We start from the raw sequence: 12,420 nt of genomic DNA, 5'->3' as shown, positions 1-12,420 counted from the left end.
GAGGAGGTGGAAAACGCTGTCGCTCCGTTGGTGGAATTCCTGGGAAATGGAAAGCAGCAGAAGCAGCAAGAACAGAGTTGGAAGCAGGCTCCAGCCGGGTAAGGCAGCCACCAAATCCTTTGGAATTAGAACTGGGCAGGGGTGGGAAGAATTAATTCTTACATTCGTAGCCCATGGATTCCTGAGCAGGATCCTGGCAGGGAAGACTGCAGGGATCGGCCTGGGGACTGTTCCCGGCTGGGGGCAGCGAGGCTTGGAATTGGCTGGAGGGAAGAAAGGGGGATCCTTTGAGCACAAGGATCAGCTGTGAAATGTGGAGATGGCATCAGACAATTCCTCGGGAGGGTTCGGTTCCTGGGCCAAATGGATCTCCTGCCTTGTGAAGGAGCTCAGAGATCTGGGAAGAGCCCAACGAGCGCAGGGAATGGACTGGCAGATAAAACTGCTGGGGAACGGTGGGGAAAAGCATCCGAACAGGGGGCCTCGTTTTGTACAGGAATGGTACAAAAAATTGTCCGAAAGAGCAGGAATCCAATGGGATTTACATGTTCCTTGGAGACCACATTCCAGTGGGAAGTCTGAGAGACGGTAACAAAACCTAAAAAGGCAAATGAGCCCAATCTGCCCAAAGCCTCCAATGGCAACATTCCCTGGCATTGCTGAGGAATTCAGCCGAGCTCCAAGCAAAAAGTGAGCCCCTATGGAATCCTTTCTGGGAGACCCTATCCAGCTGGGACTCTTCCTGGAGAAGGCCATGGGATATGGGTTATCCCAGGTCCAGAGAATATGTCATTTCCTTGTGAAAAACACTTGGATCACTGCATCACTTATTGTTTTAGGCTCACCAGTCACCCGGGCTATCCAAGTCCGTCCTCCCCAGCGGGGAGAGCGGGAGCGCATCCGGACATGGAGAATTTCTGGGAGAGCCCGGGAGAAGGAAGAAGGCTCCAGCTTCACAGATCTGTGTCATAACCCATCCTGTCGGCCGCTCCTGTTTAAACCTGGTGGATTGGTCCTCTTGGATTCAACCTGAGCAGCGCTAATTGCTGGGAATGAAGCAGCCTTTGGTACTTCTTTTCCACGAAACCTCTCCATCCTGGCCTTCAATCCTGTTGCAAACACGGGAAAAACCTAAAACTCTGTTTTTTTCCCCCTCTCTCCTTTTCACTTTGCCTCCTCTTTTCTTGCAGGCTTTGGGCTATCCAGGCTTGGATGTGGATTAGGCAGAGCACCCTGTAAGCTCAGCTCCAGGTGGGATTGCAGCAGTGTTGGAAGCACCAGGGATTCTCCCAAGGTTTGGTGTGAGGAGCTGCATCTTGGGAGGGGCTGGGATTTTGTGCACTTCTGGCTGTCCAGGTACAGGGATGGGTTCCTGGGCGATCTAATGATATTATATAACGATCGTACAAGGAGATCTATATAAAAAATCTTCCATTGTCATCCTTCTCCCAGTCCCACTGTGTTTTCAGGATCTTGGGGGCAGAGTTTGGGTCTGGACAAGGCTCTCGGGCACAGGGTGGGATTCTTGGGGTGCAGGGCCAGGATTTGGACTCGATGCTCCCTGCGGGTCCCTTCCAGCCCAGGGAATGCTGCGATCCTGTGCCTCTGGGGGTGAAATAAAGGGGATCGGTGGGGTTTTTGCCCGCTGTGTTCACGGCCCCGCCGGCTCCGGGCGGGTTAAAGGCGCAGCTGCCCCGAGACAGCGGGACCGGCCGGGGCTGCTCGCTCCCGGTGCTGCCGCCTTGTGGGGAGAGCCCGGCACTGCAGCCCGGAACGGCGCTGGACACGGGATCGGCGTGGAACAGCAGCCCAGGGAATGCTGAGGTGCCCCAGGGAATGCTGAGGCGTCCCAGGGAATGCTGAGGCGTCCCAGGGAATGCTGAAGCGTCCCCTGCCCGGGGCACTCGGCAGCAAATCCCTGATGTTGAGCGGAAAAAGGAAAGTTCTGGGTTAGTGGGAGGAGGTTTCTGGAATGGAGTTGGGACAGGTGCTGATCCACGCAAGGAATCACGGGGTGGTTTGGCTTGGAAGAGCCACCAAGATCCTTTACGCTCTGTTTGTTGTCCGATTCCACAGCAAAGAACATCCAGAACTGGCACCTCACCTTCACGGACAGCAGGAATGTCTTGCATGGCTCTTGTTTTGGAATGGGAAGGGCCGTTGGGAGCTCTGGCAGGAGCAGGTAAGAACAGAAATGGGATCATTCCGGCTGCTGCTGGAGGTGGTTTTCTGCTTTCAGGCTGTTCTTCTGACTGATCCTTTCACAGCACTGTTCTAGGGCACATTTGAGGGTAATTCCAGGAATTTCAAACCAGATGAAAACTGGTGGGGAAAAAATGTGAACCTGATCCATTTCTGGTAATTCCAAGCTTCTCCCACAACACCGTTCCAGGGGAAAGCTGATGAAAGGGTGAAGATGCAGAGGAACAAGTGCTGTAAACCCCCCAGGCTCTCTGACAGAGCAGACCTTGCAGTACTCGCAGCAGATCTCTTGGAGAAAGTGTGGGATGGCAAGGTTTTCCAGGAAAGCAAAAGGAGGGCAGAGATGAGGGAATAGGCTTCCAGTTATTCCTTTAGCTGAAAGCCTGGGGGAATTGAGAGGGGCCACAAGAACTGTTTGTGTAGGAAAATGGGAGTTTGGGGGCTGAATCCGAGTTTCTCTCTGGGGCATTTTTGAGGGAAAAGCTGAGGTGCTGTTTAAGGGAGGGAATGCACATTTTTGGGGTGGAAAAGGTTTAATCAATATTGTAGAGGAAGTAAAATGTTGGGGGTAAAAGTGGATGCAATCTGGAGGGGACAGAAGGAATATTTTGAAGGCAAAATGGGGAACTCAGTAGTGGACAGAGGGGGAACATCTTGGAGGCAACACTTGACAAACTCTCTGGGGTGGAGAACGAAGACATTGAGGGAAAAATGAGGTGGTGAGCAGTGGGCACGTAGGGAAGGTTGTGGGGGTAAATCTTGAGAAAAGCCCCGTGGTATTCAAGAAATTCTTGGAATCAGGACGGAGGAATTCAGCGGTGGAAAACCAGGGGAATTTTGCAGGGGTAAAACTTTAAAAGATCTAAGAGTTGAGAGTGAGTGTTTTTAGGTGAAAAGGATGTCTTGGTGAAGTTGGGCATCTGGATTGTGGCATTTATGGATCAGAGGGTGTGTTTCCAGAAAGTAGAAGATAAAGAAGACTCCCAAAGCCTCGGTAGCTGTGTTAAGAAATCCCTGCCGGGGAAGAAAGGTACCTAAACCTCCTAGAAGTAGGGACTAATTAGCATGGGAAGGGAAAAACCCAGCCCAGTGGGAGAGAGCAGGCCGGGTAAGGGAAGAGAAGGATGCCCTTAAGAAGAAGCAGGGAAGGGGAATTTCTCGGTTTGCTAAAACGTTTCAAAAAGTTTGGAATCTGGGTCTGTGCGGAGGCCGGGATTTTCTCGGCCGTATGCAGAGCCCAGCACTAGGAATAAAGTAATTCCAGGCTTTACAATGCCAAAAATGCAGTACCAGAGAGTTCTGTTGTCCCGAGGACTTGGGGGATATTTGGCAAAAATTTCTGGGGGCCCAGGCTGGACCGAGCTTTTCACACTCCCCGGATTCACGGGATCGGGGATTCCAGCGTGCCCTGCACGGGTTTTTCAGGGAAGTCCCAAATCCGTGTGAGCACAAAGCAGAATCCCTGGGGAGCTGAAGGCAACAGGATATTTCTTGGGAATTTTGAAGGATTAGGTGAGTCCTCAGTGTTAGGTTGGAATGAACGCAAATTGTCCGGGAGTTGCTGGTTTAGGGATGGCCAGGTCTGGATTTGTGGGCACCGAGCGTTCCTTGTGTCAGCTTTAGGTCTGGGTTGGTGGGAATTGTCGGAGAAAAGAGAAGGGAATTGAAATGCAGAGCTCCATTCCTGGAGAAAGGATCAGGATGGGAGAGGAAAGGCTGTGGAGCTGCTGGGAGCTCCTGGAGACCAAAAGGATCTGAGGTCCGGAGGCAAAAGCTGTGGAACAAAGCCTGAAAAGGGTGTGGGGTGGGGCGGGAGGGGGAGGAGGGCACCGCGGGGGGTAGGGGGAAAGAGGGCAAGGATCCCTGCTCCTGGAATCCAGCAGGGACCAGGAGAGGATCATTTTCCATCCACTGCTTGTTCACTGCCTCTCACAGCTTGTACAGTAGTTGTAATCCCAGTGGTGCAGGGATGCACTGGAATTCCTGAGTTAATGTTAAGTCTTGCCAGATGATTTTTCTAGATAATGTTAAATTCCAGTGAATCTGTACCAAAAAACCGGAAGCCTTGAAGCACAGGAAGCTGTGCTGCAAGGCCTGATGGCGTTGGTGTGCTTCTGGCTGTACCTGTTCAGGTGTTCCCCTGCTGTGCTGTCTGTCAGAGCCATGGGGATGGGCAGATCCAAAGAGCAGGAGTTAAACCCCACGGAGGCATTTTGGAGCAGGCGGGTGGGACCAAGGCAGAGCTGCTCAAGAATTGCAGGTAGAAACTGAAGCCCTCACAGGGAGAGCTGTGTAATCATCACAATCCTCTGCTTTTCTTATGACAGAACCTGTTCTTGGTCATTCCTGCAGTTTGCAGGGAGTAAAAATGCCCTTGGGGATTCCCTACTGGGACCAGCAATCCATATTTTGAGGGGAGTCCTTGAAACAGACCTGTGAGAAATGAGGATGCTGCAGCCAGAACAATGGGAATGGCGAGTCTGTCGCTGTTATCCCCAGAGAACAGCGAATCACGACATCGGTCCAGGTTAAAAGATATGGCCAAAGCAGAGTTAAGACCTCATTTAATGAATTTCTCCTCTTTTATAGTGTAGTTCACAATTAAGAAATTACATGATTGGCTTATTCACTCACCACCTCTCAAGGTGATAGGCCGAGCAGTAAGAGACCCATTTCCAAATATTATTCTCACAAGACTGAAAACAATTCTAGTGTTCTGACAACAATAGCAGGTGTAGAAATAGTTTACATTCTTACAAACTGTTACCACCCATCCAGTTCTCATGAGAACGAAAGCTCTCACAGAGAAGTTGTGAGAAGCTGGATTTCTCTGTTTCTCTGCTAAAGGATGAGAAAGGATAAACTTCACAAACTACAGAGCTGAAAAATTTCTCTGCTCCTGCCTTTTAGCATCCACAGAGAGTCCATAGTGAATGTTGTCTGGTGAGTCTCTCAATATCTCTGATCTAATGCTGTGCTGTCAGCAAGTGACCTCATTCTGATTTGAATGGTCCCAGTGTGCTGAAAGTACACACTGAAGTACAAAATGCCTGTGGGAAGGTTCATGCTCCCAAGGGATTGGTCTAGGGATGTGCAGCTTCTGAACTGCACAAATAATTCAGATTGCTGCAGCTGCCTGCTGGGCCATGGTTCTGGGCCAGGAGTATCAGGAAGGTGGCATCTTTGCTGCCAGGTCAACAGTTATTTTCTTTGGAGCTATCAAGACAAAAACAAAATGGTGATCATGCCCCACTTGCAAACCACAGAGCATGATCAGTGCCGTAACTGTATTTTTTTTTCCTGCTCTCTGCAACTCTCTCAAGGATGCCCTGAAGTGCTCTGGCTCATGGCAATATAATCTGTGTGTAACAGCTTCCCTGTGCCTGTCTGTGCAGCTGGGTCAGTCACAGGCTGTCCCATAGAATCCCTGAGGCTGGAAAACCCATTGAGCCCATCAGGTCCAACTGCTGCCCCAGCACTGCCAGGGCCACTCCTTACCCCTGTCCCCAACTGCCACATCAAGAACCACCCACTGACAAAAATTGGGGTGAGGGCTGCAGGCACAGACAGCGCCATTGCTCACTGGCAGGGGGTCTGGGGGTTCCCAGAGGGCGTCCAAAACCCCTGGCCTTCCCAGGCAGGATGGCTGGTGTGGAGAACACAAGGTGCAGGTGGGAGCATCCCAAAGCCAGACTCGGGATCATTTCCCTGAAGTTCAAGGAACCCGTGTTCAGAGCACCTTTAACTCCACTTTGCTTGGGACCTTTTTGTAGGTGTAGGTTTTTATGCACTTGGAAACAGATCTTGGGATCTGCCAGTGAATTCAGTGAATTGTCTCAGCCAGAGGCCTTTTGGCTGACCTAAAAAGTAGATTTTGAACCCTTGAGCCACAGGGTTTGTAGTGTTTTTCAACAGCAGAGCAAGACTCAATGGGTTATCCTGTTCAGCTGACCCCACGAGGGCTGGGTCAGCTGTGACAGCCCTTGCTGTCATGCGTTTTCCTCCCTCAGCAAAAGAGAAACCACTTGGCTTTACTCTGCAGGGTTCACTGAGGCTGTGAACTGTAATCCAGAGCATCTTTAGGCTCCCAGTGCTTGGGACTGTGGTCTTTGGTGTGCGAAACACACCCCAATCTGTCTAACTCAGGTTTGGATGCACATTTCCAGTTACTCAGACTGGGAAGAGGCCAAGAGGGTGGTGGGAAGGGCTTTCTCCTGGGCCTGAACACCCTCAAGGCAGGGACGATTTTTAAATGTTTGTTGTCTTTTGTTTCCCAGCCCAGGGCTAAACTGGTGTTCCCTGAATTGGATGCGCAGCTAGGGCATCCAAAGGATCGTGGCAAGCGCAGCACTGAAAATGTCAGGATGAAACAGTTCTCAAGAAACTCAACTTTCTAAAACATTTGGCAAGATAAAACCATACAGGAATGACCTTGAAAGAAAAGCCCCTGTCAAGAAAAGCAGCAGGAGAACAGCTGTGAACACAAACACTAAGGAATTGCTGCTGGCTCTCGGTCCCGGTGTCCTGTTTTTTTCTGGCAGGTTTTGTACTGAATTGAAAGGCAGTGTTCTTGCCTCTGCGAGGCACCTGCATCCTACCTGTGGAAGGAGAAAGTGTGGAGCGGTAAGTGGGAGGAAGGACCATTTTTAGATCTACCCTTGGATTCCAGTTCCTCGTGGAGGGTCTGTGCTGCCTGAAGTACAAACGAAGTAAATCCTGGAGTACCTGTTCGTTTGCCTGCTGAGCTTGGAAGAGACACACTGGACATGAAATTCCAGGGAAGCTGCACTTGCAGTAGTGTCTGGAGCAAGAAGCAGTGGAAGCTGTTTGCTGTCTGCTTGTTCCCCACCTTCACCTCAGTTTTCTGGGGCCCCAGGTAATCATACATCACCTTTGCTTTTTCCAAAGTCTTTGCTGAAGTGTTTCTAAATGCGGCAGTGAGATTTTCCATAGCTGGAATTTATTTCTGTTTTGGGAAGTCTGTCTCATTGTACAGTCTGTGATTTAACAGTTCCCATGAGAGGATAATCACTGTCAAAGAAGGCAAATGAAGCCGAGAGCCTGGACTTAGGATGCCACAGGCCCCTGCCAAGCACAGGTTACAAAATAGCAACCGCCCAGGTTACAAAAATACTAAACTAAAAGCCCATGTTACAAAATACAAAAAAAACCAGCCCACAAAAATACCAAAAAAACAGCCTACAAAAATACAAAAAAAAAAAAAAATCAGATTCCGAAATACCAGAATAACCTAGTTCCAAAATAATAGAAAACCAAGGTAAAAAATATCAGAAAACTAGGTTTCAAAATCCCAGAAAACCAAGTTTTGAAATACCAAAGTTATCCAGTTCCAAAATACCAAGTCCAGAAATACCAAAGTAATTCGGTTCCAAAACAGTAGAATACCAAGTCCTAAATTGCCAAAGTAATCCAGTTCTGCAATACCAGAAAACCAAGTTTCAGAATAGCAAAGTAACCTACTTTCAAAACACCAGAATACCAAGTTCCAAAATACCAAAATAATTCCCTTTCAAAATACCAGAATATTAAGTTCCAAAATACCAAAATAATTCCCTTTCAAAATACCAGAATATTAAGTTCCAAAATATCAACATGTCCCCATTTCAAAATATCAAATTCCAAAATACCAATTTTCAGATGCCCTATATGGGCAGGATTCCCAAACGCAAAGAATGCATTATTGTCAAAATGGGATCTGTGCTATCAAAATGGTTATTTTCTGTTCTGAAAAGCTTTCGCCCAATGACCATCAATACTTGTATTTATTTTGCTCATTTAGCCAGATGTAATAAGAATTTTACTTTAAAAGCCAACACTTGTAGCAATTTTCTGCTTAGTTCTTGTCTGTGAGAACCGGCATTTGGGCAGGAGAGCTGCGGTCAGGAGCAAAGGATGGAGTAATCTGCTCCCTGGACGGACAGGGAAAGACTGAGTAGCAGGCAAAGGGAGTATTTATAAACTATATCAATATTTCACAGAAATTCGGGGTAGACCAGCGATGGGGAGCTCGGGTTCTGTCGGGGCCTGTCAGGATGAGCCATAAAAACCCCGGCCAAACCCTCGTCCCCTCAAGGGATGTGTCAAACACTTCACAGAAACACAATTCAGTAATGATTGCAGAGGAAAAATTACCTGTAATCGCTTATGATCTGAGGGAAATTTCCTCAGTAATTACAAAGCTAGGACATAGGGAGTTTTGGAGGCAGAATCCCAATTTTGGCCACAGGCACCTGGCTGAGAAGGCCGGTTCTCTTCCATAGAAAGGAAAGCCCGGCACCCCAGTGTTTCAGGGACAGACAATGGCCCATGAATGGGAGGGAACAACCAGCAGGACCTTTCTCCACCTCACCCCCTGCTCCAAGGCACAGCAGGTCCAGGCATGACCAGCTGCCTTCAGAGGGTTGCCCGGGCACACCTGCACAGGGAGCTACTAGTTCAGAGGGGCTGATGAAGGTATCCCAAGTGTCCCTCCAGGAACAACAGTTGGAGCATCCTAGCAGGAGCTAGGGAGCAGCCAGATGCACCTGGGCACCTGAGCATGCCGGGCGCCACAGGGAAACTTTCAACTTTCCCCTTTTATCTTGTCAGTCCCTCCCCAGAGGCCCCAGAAAAAAGAGGTATTATTAGGAGAAAAGGGGCTTAAATTGAGGGAAAAGACTTCCTTTTCCATAATTGTCTCTATCAAAATTGAGGGGGAATCCCATTCCCCTGCAATTTTAATAGTATCATTTGAAGGAAACCCCACCCCTTCTATGCTGTTAGGGGTATCAATTGACAGCAAATCCCCATTTCCCATTATTTTCTAGTTTAAATGGAAAGGGAAAACCTTGACTGTGCTATTTTATGGGTTTGAGTTAAGGGTAACTCCTGCATTTTCATCATCCAAATGTGTAAATGGAGGGGGAAGCCCAGTTGTCCCCCCTTTTTAAGGTTTTGAGCTGAGGGAAAGATTACTCTTTCTGTATCATTTGTGAGATTTAAAGTGAGGAAACCCCCTCTTTTCCAAATATTTTAGGGGATTAAATTAAAGGGGAGAAGCCATTTATTTGCCATCATATTAGCTTAAGTGGAAGTAAACACCCCATCTCCTCATTTTAGGGGTTCAGTTAAAGGAAGTGCTCCCTTTTTCAGCATTTTAAGGGTTTAAATCTGCATTTCAGGGCACTTCTACCCATGCCCCGGTACCAAATATCTCCTATGGGAGTAAGCCCAGCACATATGTAACCCTAACAGCACCCAGGAGTCTATTAGTTTTGTTATTTTTATTTATAATGTATCTAGCCCTAATTAGAGGTCCCAATGAGAGCTTCACCATTCATATAATTACTACTCTTTTCCACCCTACTTAGTCACATGTGAAGTATTACGTGCTAATCACTAAGGAACAACTGTGCAAATTAACAGCTAGTTATCCCACTTAGCTATCTACACTGCCAAAATACAAAGTTTTATTTGTTACCTGGTCTCTGCTCTTTTACTTGATGTAGCTGTAGTAAAAAAGAAGGTATCATCAATTCCCTGAAGAGCTTTTTTTCTCTCTCCAGCCCTTTACTCACTTTGAATTTAAATCAGAGGAGCCAAGCAGCTATAGCTCCTTTGACAGCTTTTATACCTTGTGGTAATTACCTCCTCCCTTTTCTGGGGCATGATGGGAATGAGAGGCGGACCCAGCCAGGGGTATATTAACCCCAGCCTTTGCCAAAGGGCTTCATTTCCTCCCTGGGATTGACTGGGATGGGAGATGTCCTCTCATTTCAATGAAGGGGGCCTTTCAGCTTATATCAGTTTTTTTTCCCCTCAGTAGATGCTTTTGGTCTCTAAAGCAACAGAGGTTTTGAAGACATTGGGAAGAAGATGGTGTTGAACACAGGGAGTATTTAGGCTTGTAATTTTGGCCTGAGTGTTCAGGGGTGGTAAGGTGCTTTTCTAAATTCAGGGTTTTCTCTTGTTTTTTTTTTTTTCTTTAGGAGCTTTGTAACTTCCAGGTTGTATTGAGTATGAAGCTTCAAATTTTTTTAGTGCATTCATTGCATCATAAAAGGGACCTTGCTCATATCAAAGATGATACCCAAAATTGTGGCTTCCAATAGGTAAGTTATGGATTGCAGCTGGGAGAGTGTGAGCAGGGTAGCTGGTTTAGGAAGTGCCAGAAGGGGTTTTGAAGGCTATAGGGTGGGAAAAGGTGTCTATTTAGGGCTACCTAAGGCTTTTTCCCAAGCACAGCAGATGCATTTATGCATCTTAAAGCACACAAAGGCATCCACCGTACTCACAGAAATACCCTATAACTTTGCCCCTCGCTGTCTTACGTGTCTATTGAAATAATGGCCCCAGCTTTTGATTCTGGGTGAAGCCAGAGACCCGAGGACCTGGATGTGCTTAGGAGGTGGTGAGTAGCCAAATTGTGGGCATTTGGCCTATATGCCACTAGATTTGTGCATTGATGTTGTGTTTTTTTTTTTTTTATTGTAGGTGACTTTGAGGCTAACCTGGCTATTATGGGGCCTTCTGAGACAACTGAGGAGGACTCATTTCACATCCAATGTGGATTCATATTGCCGGTCATCCGAAAGATAAGTCAGGGGCTATGACCTGGAGATGGGATGGCAGCAGGGTAGTGAGTTGGAAATTCCTGGGAAAACCTTAATAATTAGTGTAGGGGTAAGGGATGCTCTCTAAGGGGCCTCTTAGGACAGCTAAAGGGAGAGGCTCCACATTTGATTGCAACTGTAGGGTATGCAGTGCAGAGCAGTTCCAGTCTGTGTTGTGTTGTCTGGTGTGTTGTGTTGTCTAGCATGTCTTCAGGATCCCTTGGATCAGATATGTCTGCCTTTTATCCTCAAGGACCTTATGGCAAGTGTCAGCCATCATCTCTAGGTTCTCAAACATTTGTACTTCTCGGCATGTCACCGATATCATTTGTTCTCTTACCGACGGGCTCAGCCATGTCTCGGAATCGCATCTCAGAAGTGTTGAGTCAGATGTCTTTTGAGGCCTCATTCCTGGCTGTATTGCCATACATCCTTTCCAGCTGTGAGTTGTAATGTCCTGGGGCTTATAACATTGTAAGGATACAGGGAGCATTCTGAACATAGCATTGTTTTGCAGCTGTCTTGATCATCGTGACTGACAGTTCTTATAATAGGTCACTCTATTACAGTCTTTTCTTCCGCTCCTTAGAGCTGCTTCCGTCTACTGTCGCTACACCATCGGTCATCTCTTTTGGCGTCATCTCGGTCCTCACCGTCATTCTTCTCTCAGAGAGCTTTTTTTATCATCCTTGCGTCCCACTGTTTGTAGCATAATGTGTTGTTTGAGTTTGTGTTTAGCCTGGAACTGCTCTGCCCTGTGGAATAGACTGGGGGGTAGGTGGAATAGAAAGAAGGCTTTACGGGTAACCTTTACCTTTGCATAACCACCTGAGCCACACCTCAGATGGAGCAACCACGGCCGGTCGGTGCGGGGTTCGGCGGGAGTGGTATGGTGGCATCTTGCAGTTTTCTAGTCCCAAGTTATCATGCAGCCCTTTAACTTTTGTCATCACTTCCTTTCAGATGCAGATGCATTAAATCGGTGGCAGAGTGCCCCATACCGGGTGAGAGGGCTTGCACAGGAAGGTCAGTCGCCATTTGTCTTTGCAGGGCAAGTGTAAATGGTGACTGTGTTCTAGCATTGTTCTTTGTCTTTATTTTTAGGAGGGAAAGCTAGATCTCAGCAGTCAAGGTCAAGTGAGCAAGGTAAGCAGTGACCGGTGGAAAGAAAAAGTTGTTATTCCTTGGGTGTCAAGTTCTGGTACAGCTCTAAGCATCCACTGTCATTTGTGTGTTTTAGAGGGTCCACTTGTATTATGCTGAGCCCCCTCACCAACTGGCCGATGTACCCGGCTCGCTGCCCTCATGAGCCCTCCCAAAGCATTATGGGACTCTGCGATGAAGCCTTTACCTTTTCCATTCAAAGATACCGTCCGGGCAGACTTTGGCAACAGCCGAGAAGTTGGGGCGAGTTGGGGAGGGAGGGGGGAGGAGCGAGGGTCTGCTCAAGTCTCAGCAATGCTGCATCACCTTGTCTCCTCTTAACCCTACGATGACGGTGCCATCCTTGGAGCGCAGCCAAAGTGTGTGGCCCCAGGACCCCGGGCTTCTTAGGAGATGGTGAGTAGTGGAATTGTTGGGTTTTGGCTAACATGCCACTAAGTTG

The 12,420-nt window shown here is 47.9% G+C and overlaps 2 long non-coding RNA genes across 2 annotated transcripts; one reads left to right on the top strand and one right to left on the bottom strand.

Annotated features, from left to right (window-relative positions):
• Positions 1-4,748: 4,748 nt before the first annotated feature.
• LOC138107083 (uncharacterized) lies at positions 4,749-9,785 on the bottom strand. Its single transcript, XR_011149215.1, has 3 exons — positions 9,683-9,785; positions 6,928-7,233; positions 4,749-6,800 (listed from the first exon to the last, which is right to left on the bottom strand). It is a non-coding gene; the product is annotated as an uncharacterized lncRNA (long non-coding RNA).
• A 411-nt stretch (positions 9,786-10,196) lies between these two features.
• LOC138107082 (uncharacterized) lies at positions 10,197-12,177 on the top strand. Its single transcript, XR_011149214.1, has 4 exons — positions 10,197-10,313; positions 11,778-11,840; positions 11,919-11,960; positions 12,055-12,177. It is a non-coding gene; the product is annotated as an uncharacterized lncRNA (long non-coding RNA).
• The last annotated feature ends 243 nt before the right edge of the window (positions 12,178-12,420 follow it).

The sequence above is a fragment of the Aphelocoma coerulescens genome, chromosome 3, assembly GCF_041296385.1.
Source record: "Aphelocoma coerulescens isolate FSJ_1873_10779 chromosome 3, UR_Acoe_1.0, whole genome shotgun sequence".
Taxonomy (NCBI): Eukaryota; Metazoa; Chordata; class Aves; order Passeriformes; family Corvidae; genus Aphelocoma; species Aphelocoma coerulescens.
This window is presented reverse-complemented; position numbering and strand designations above follow the sequence as displayed.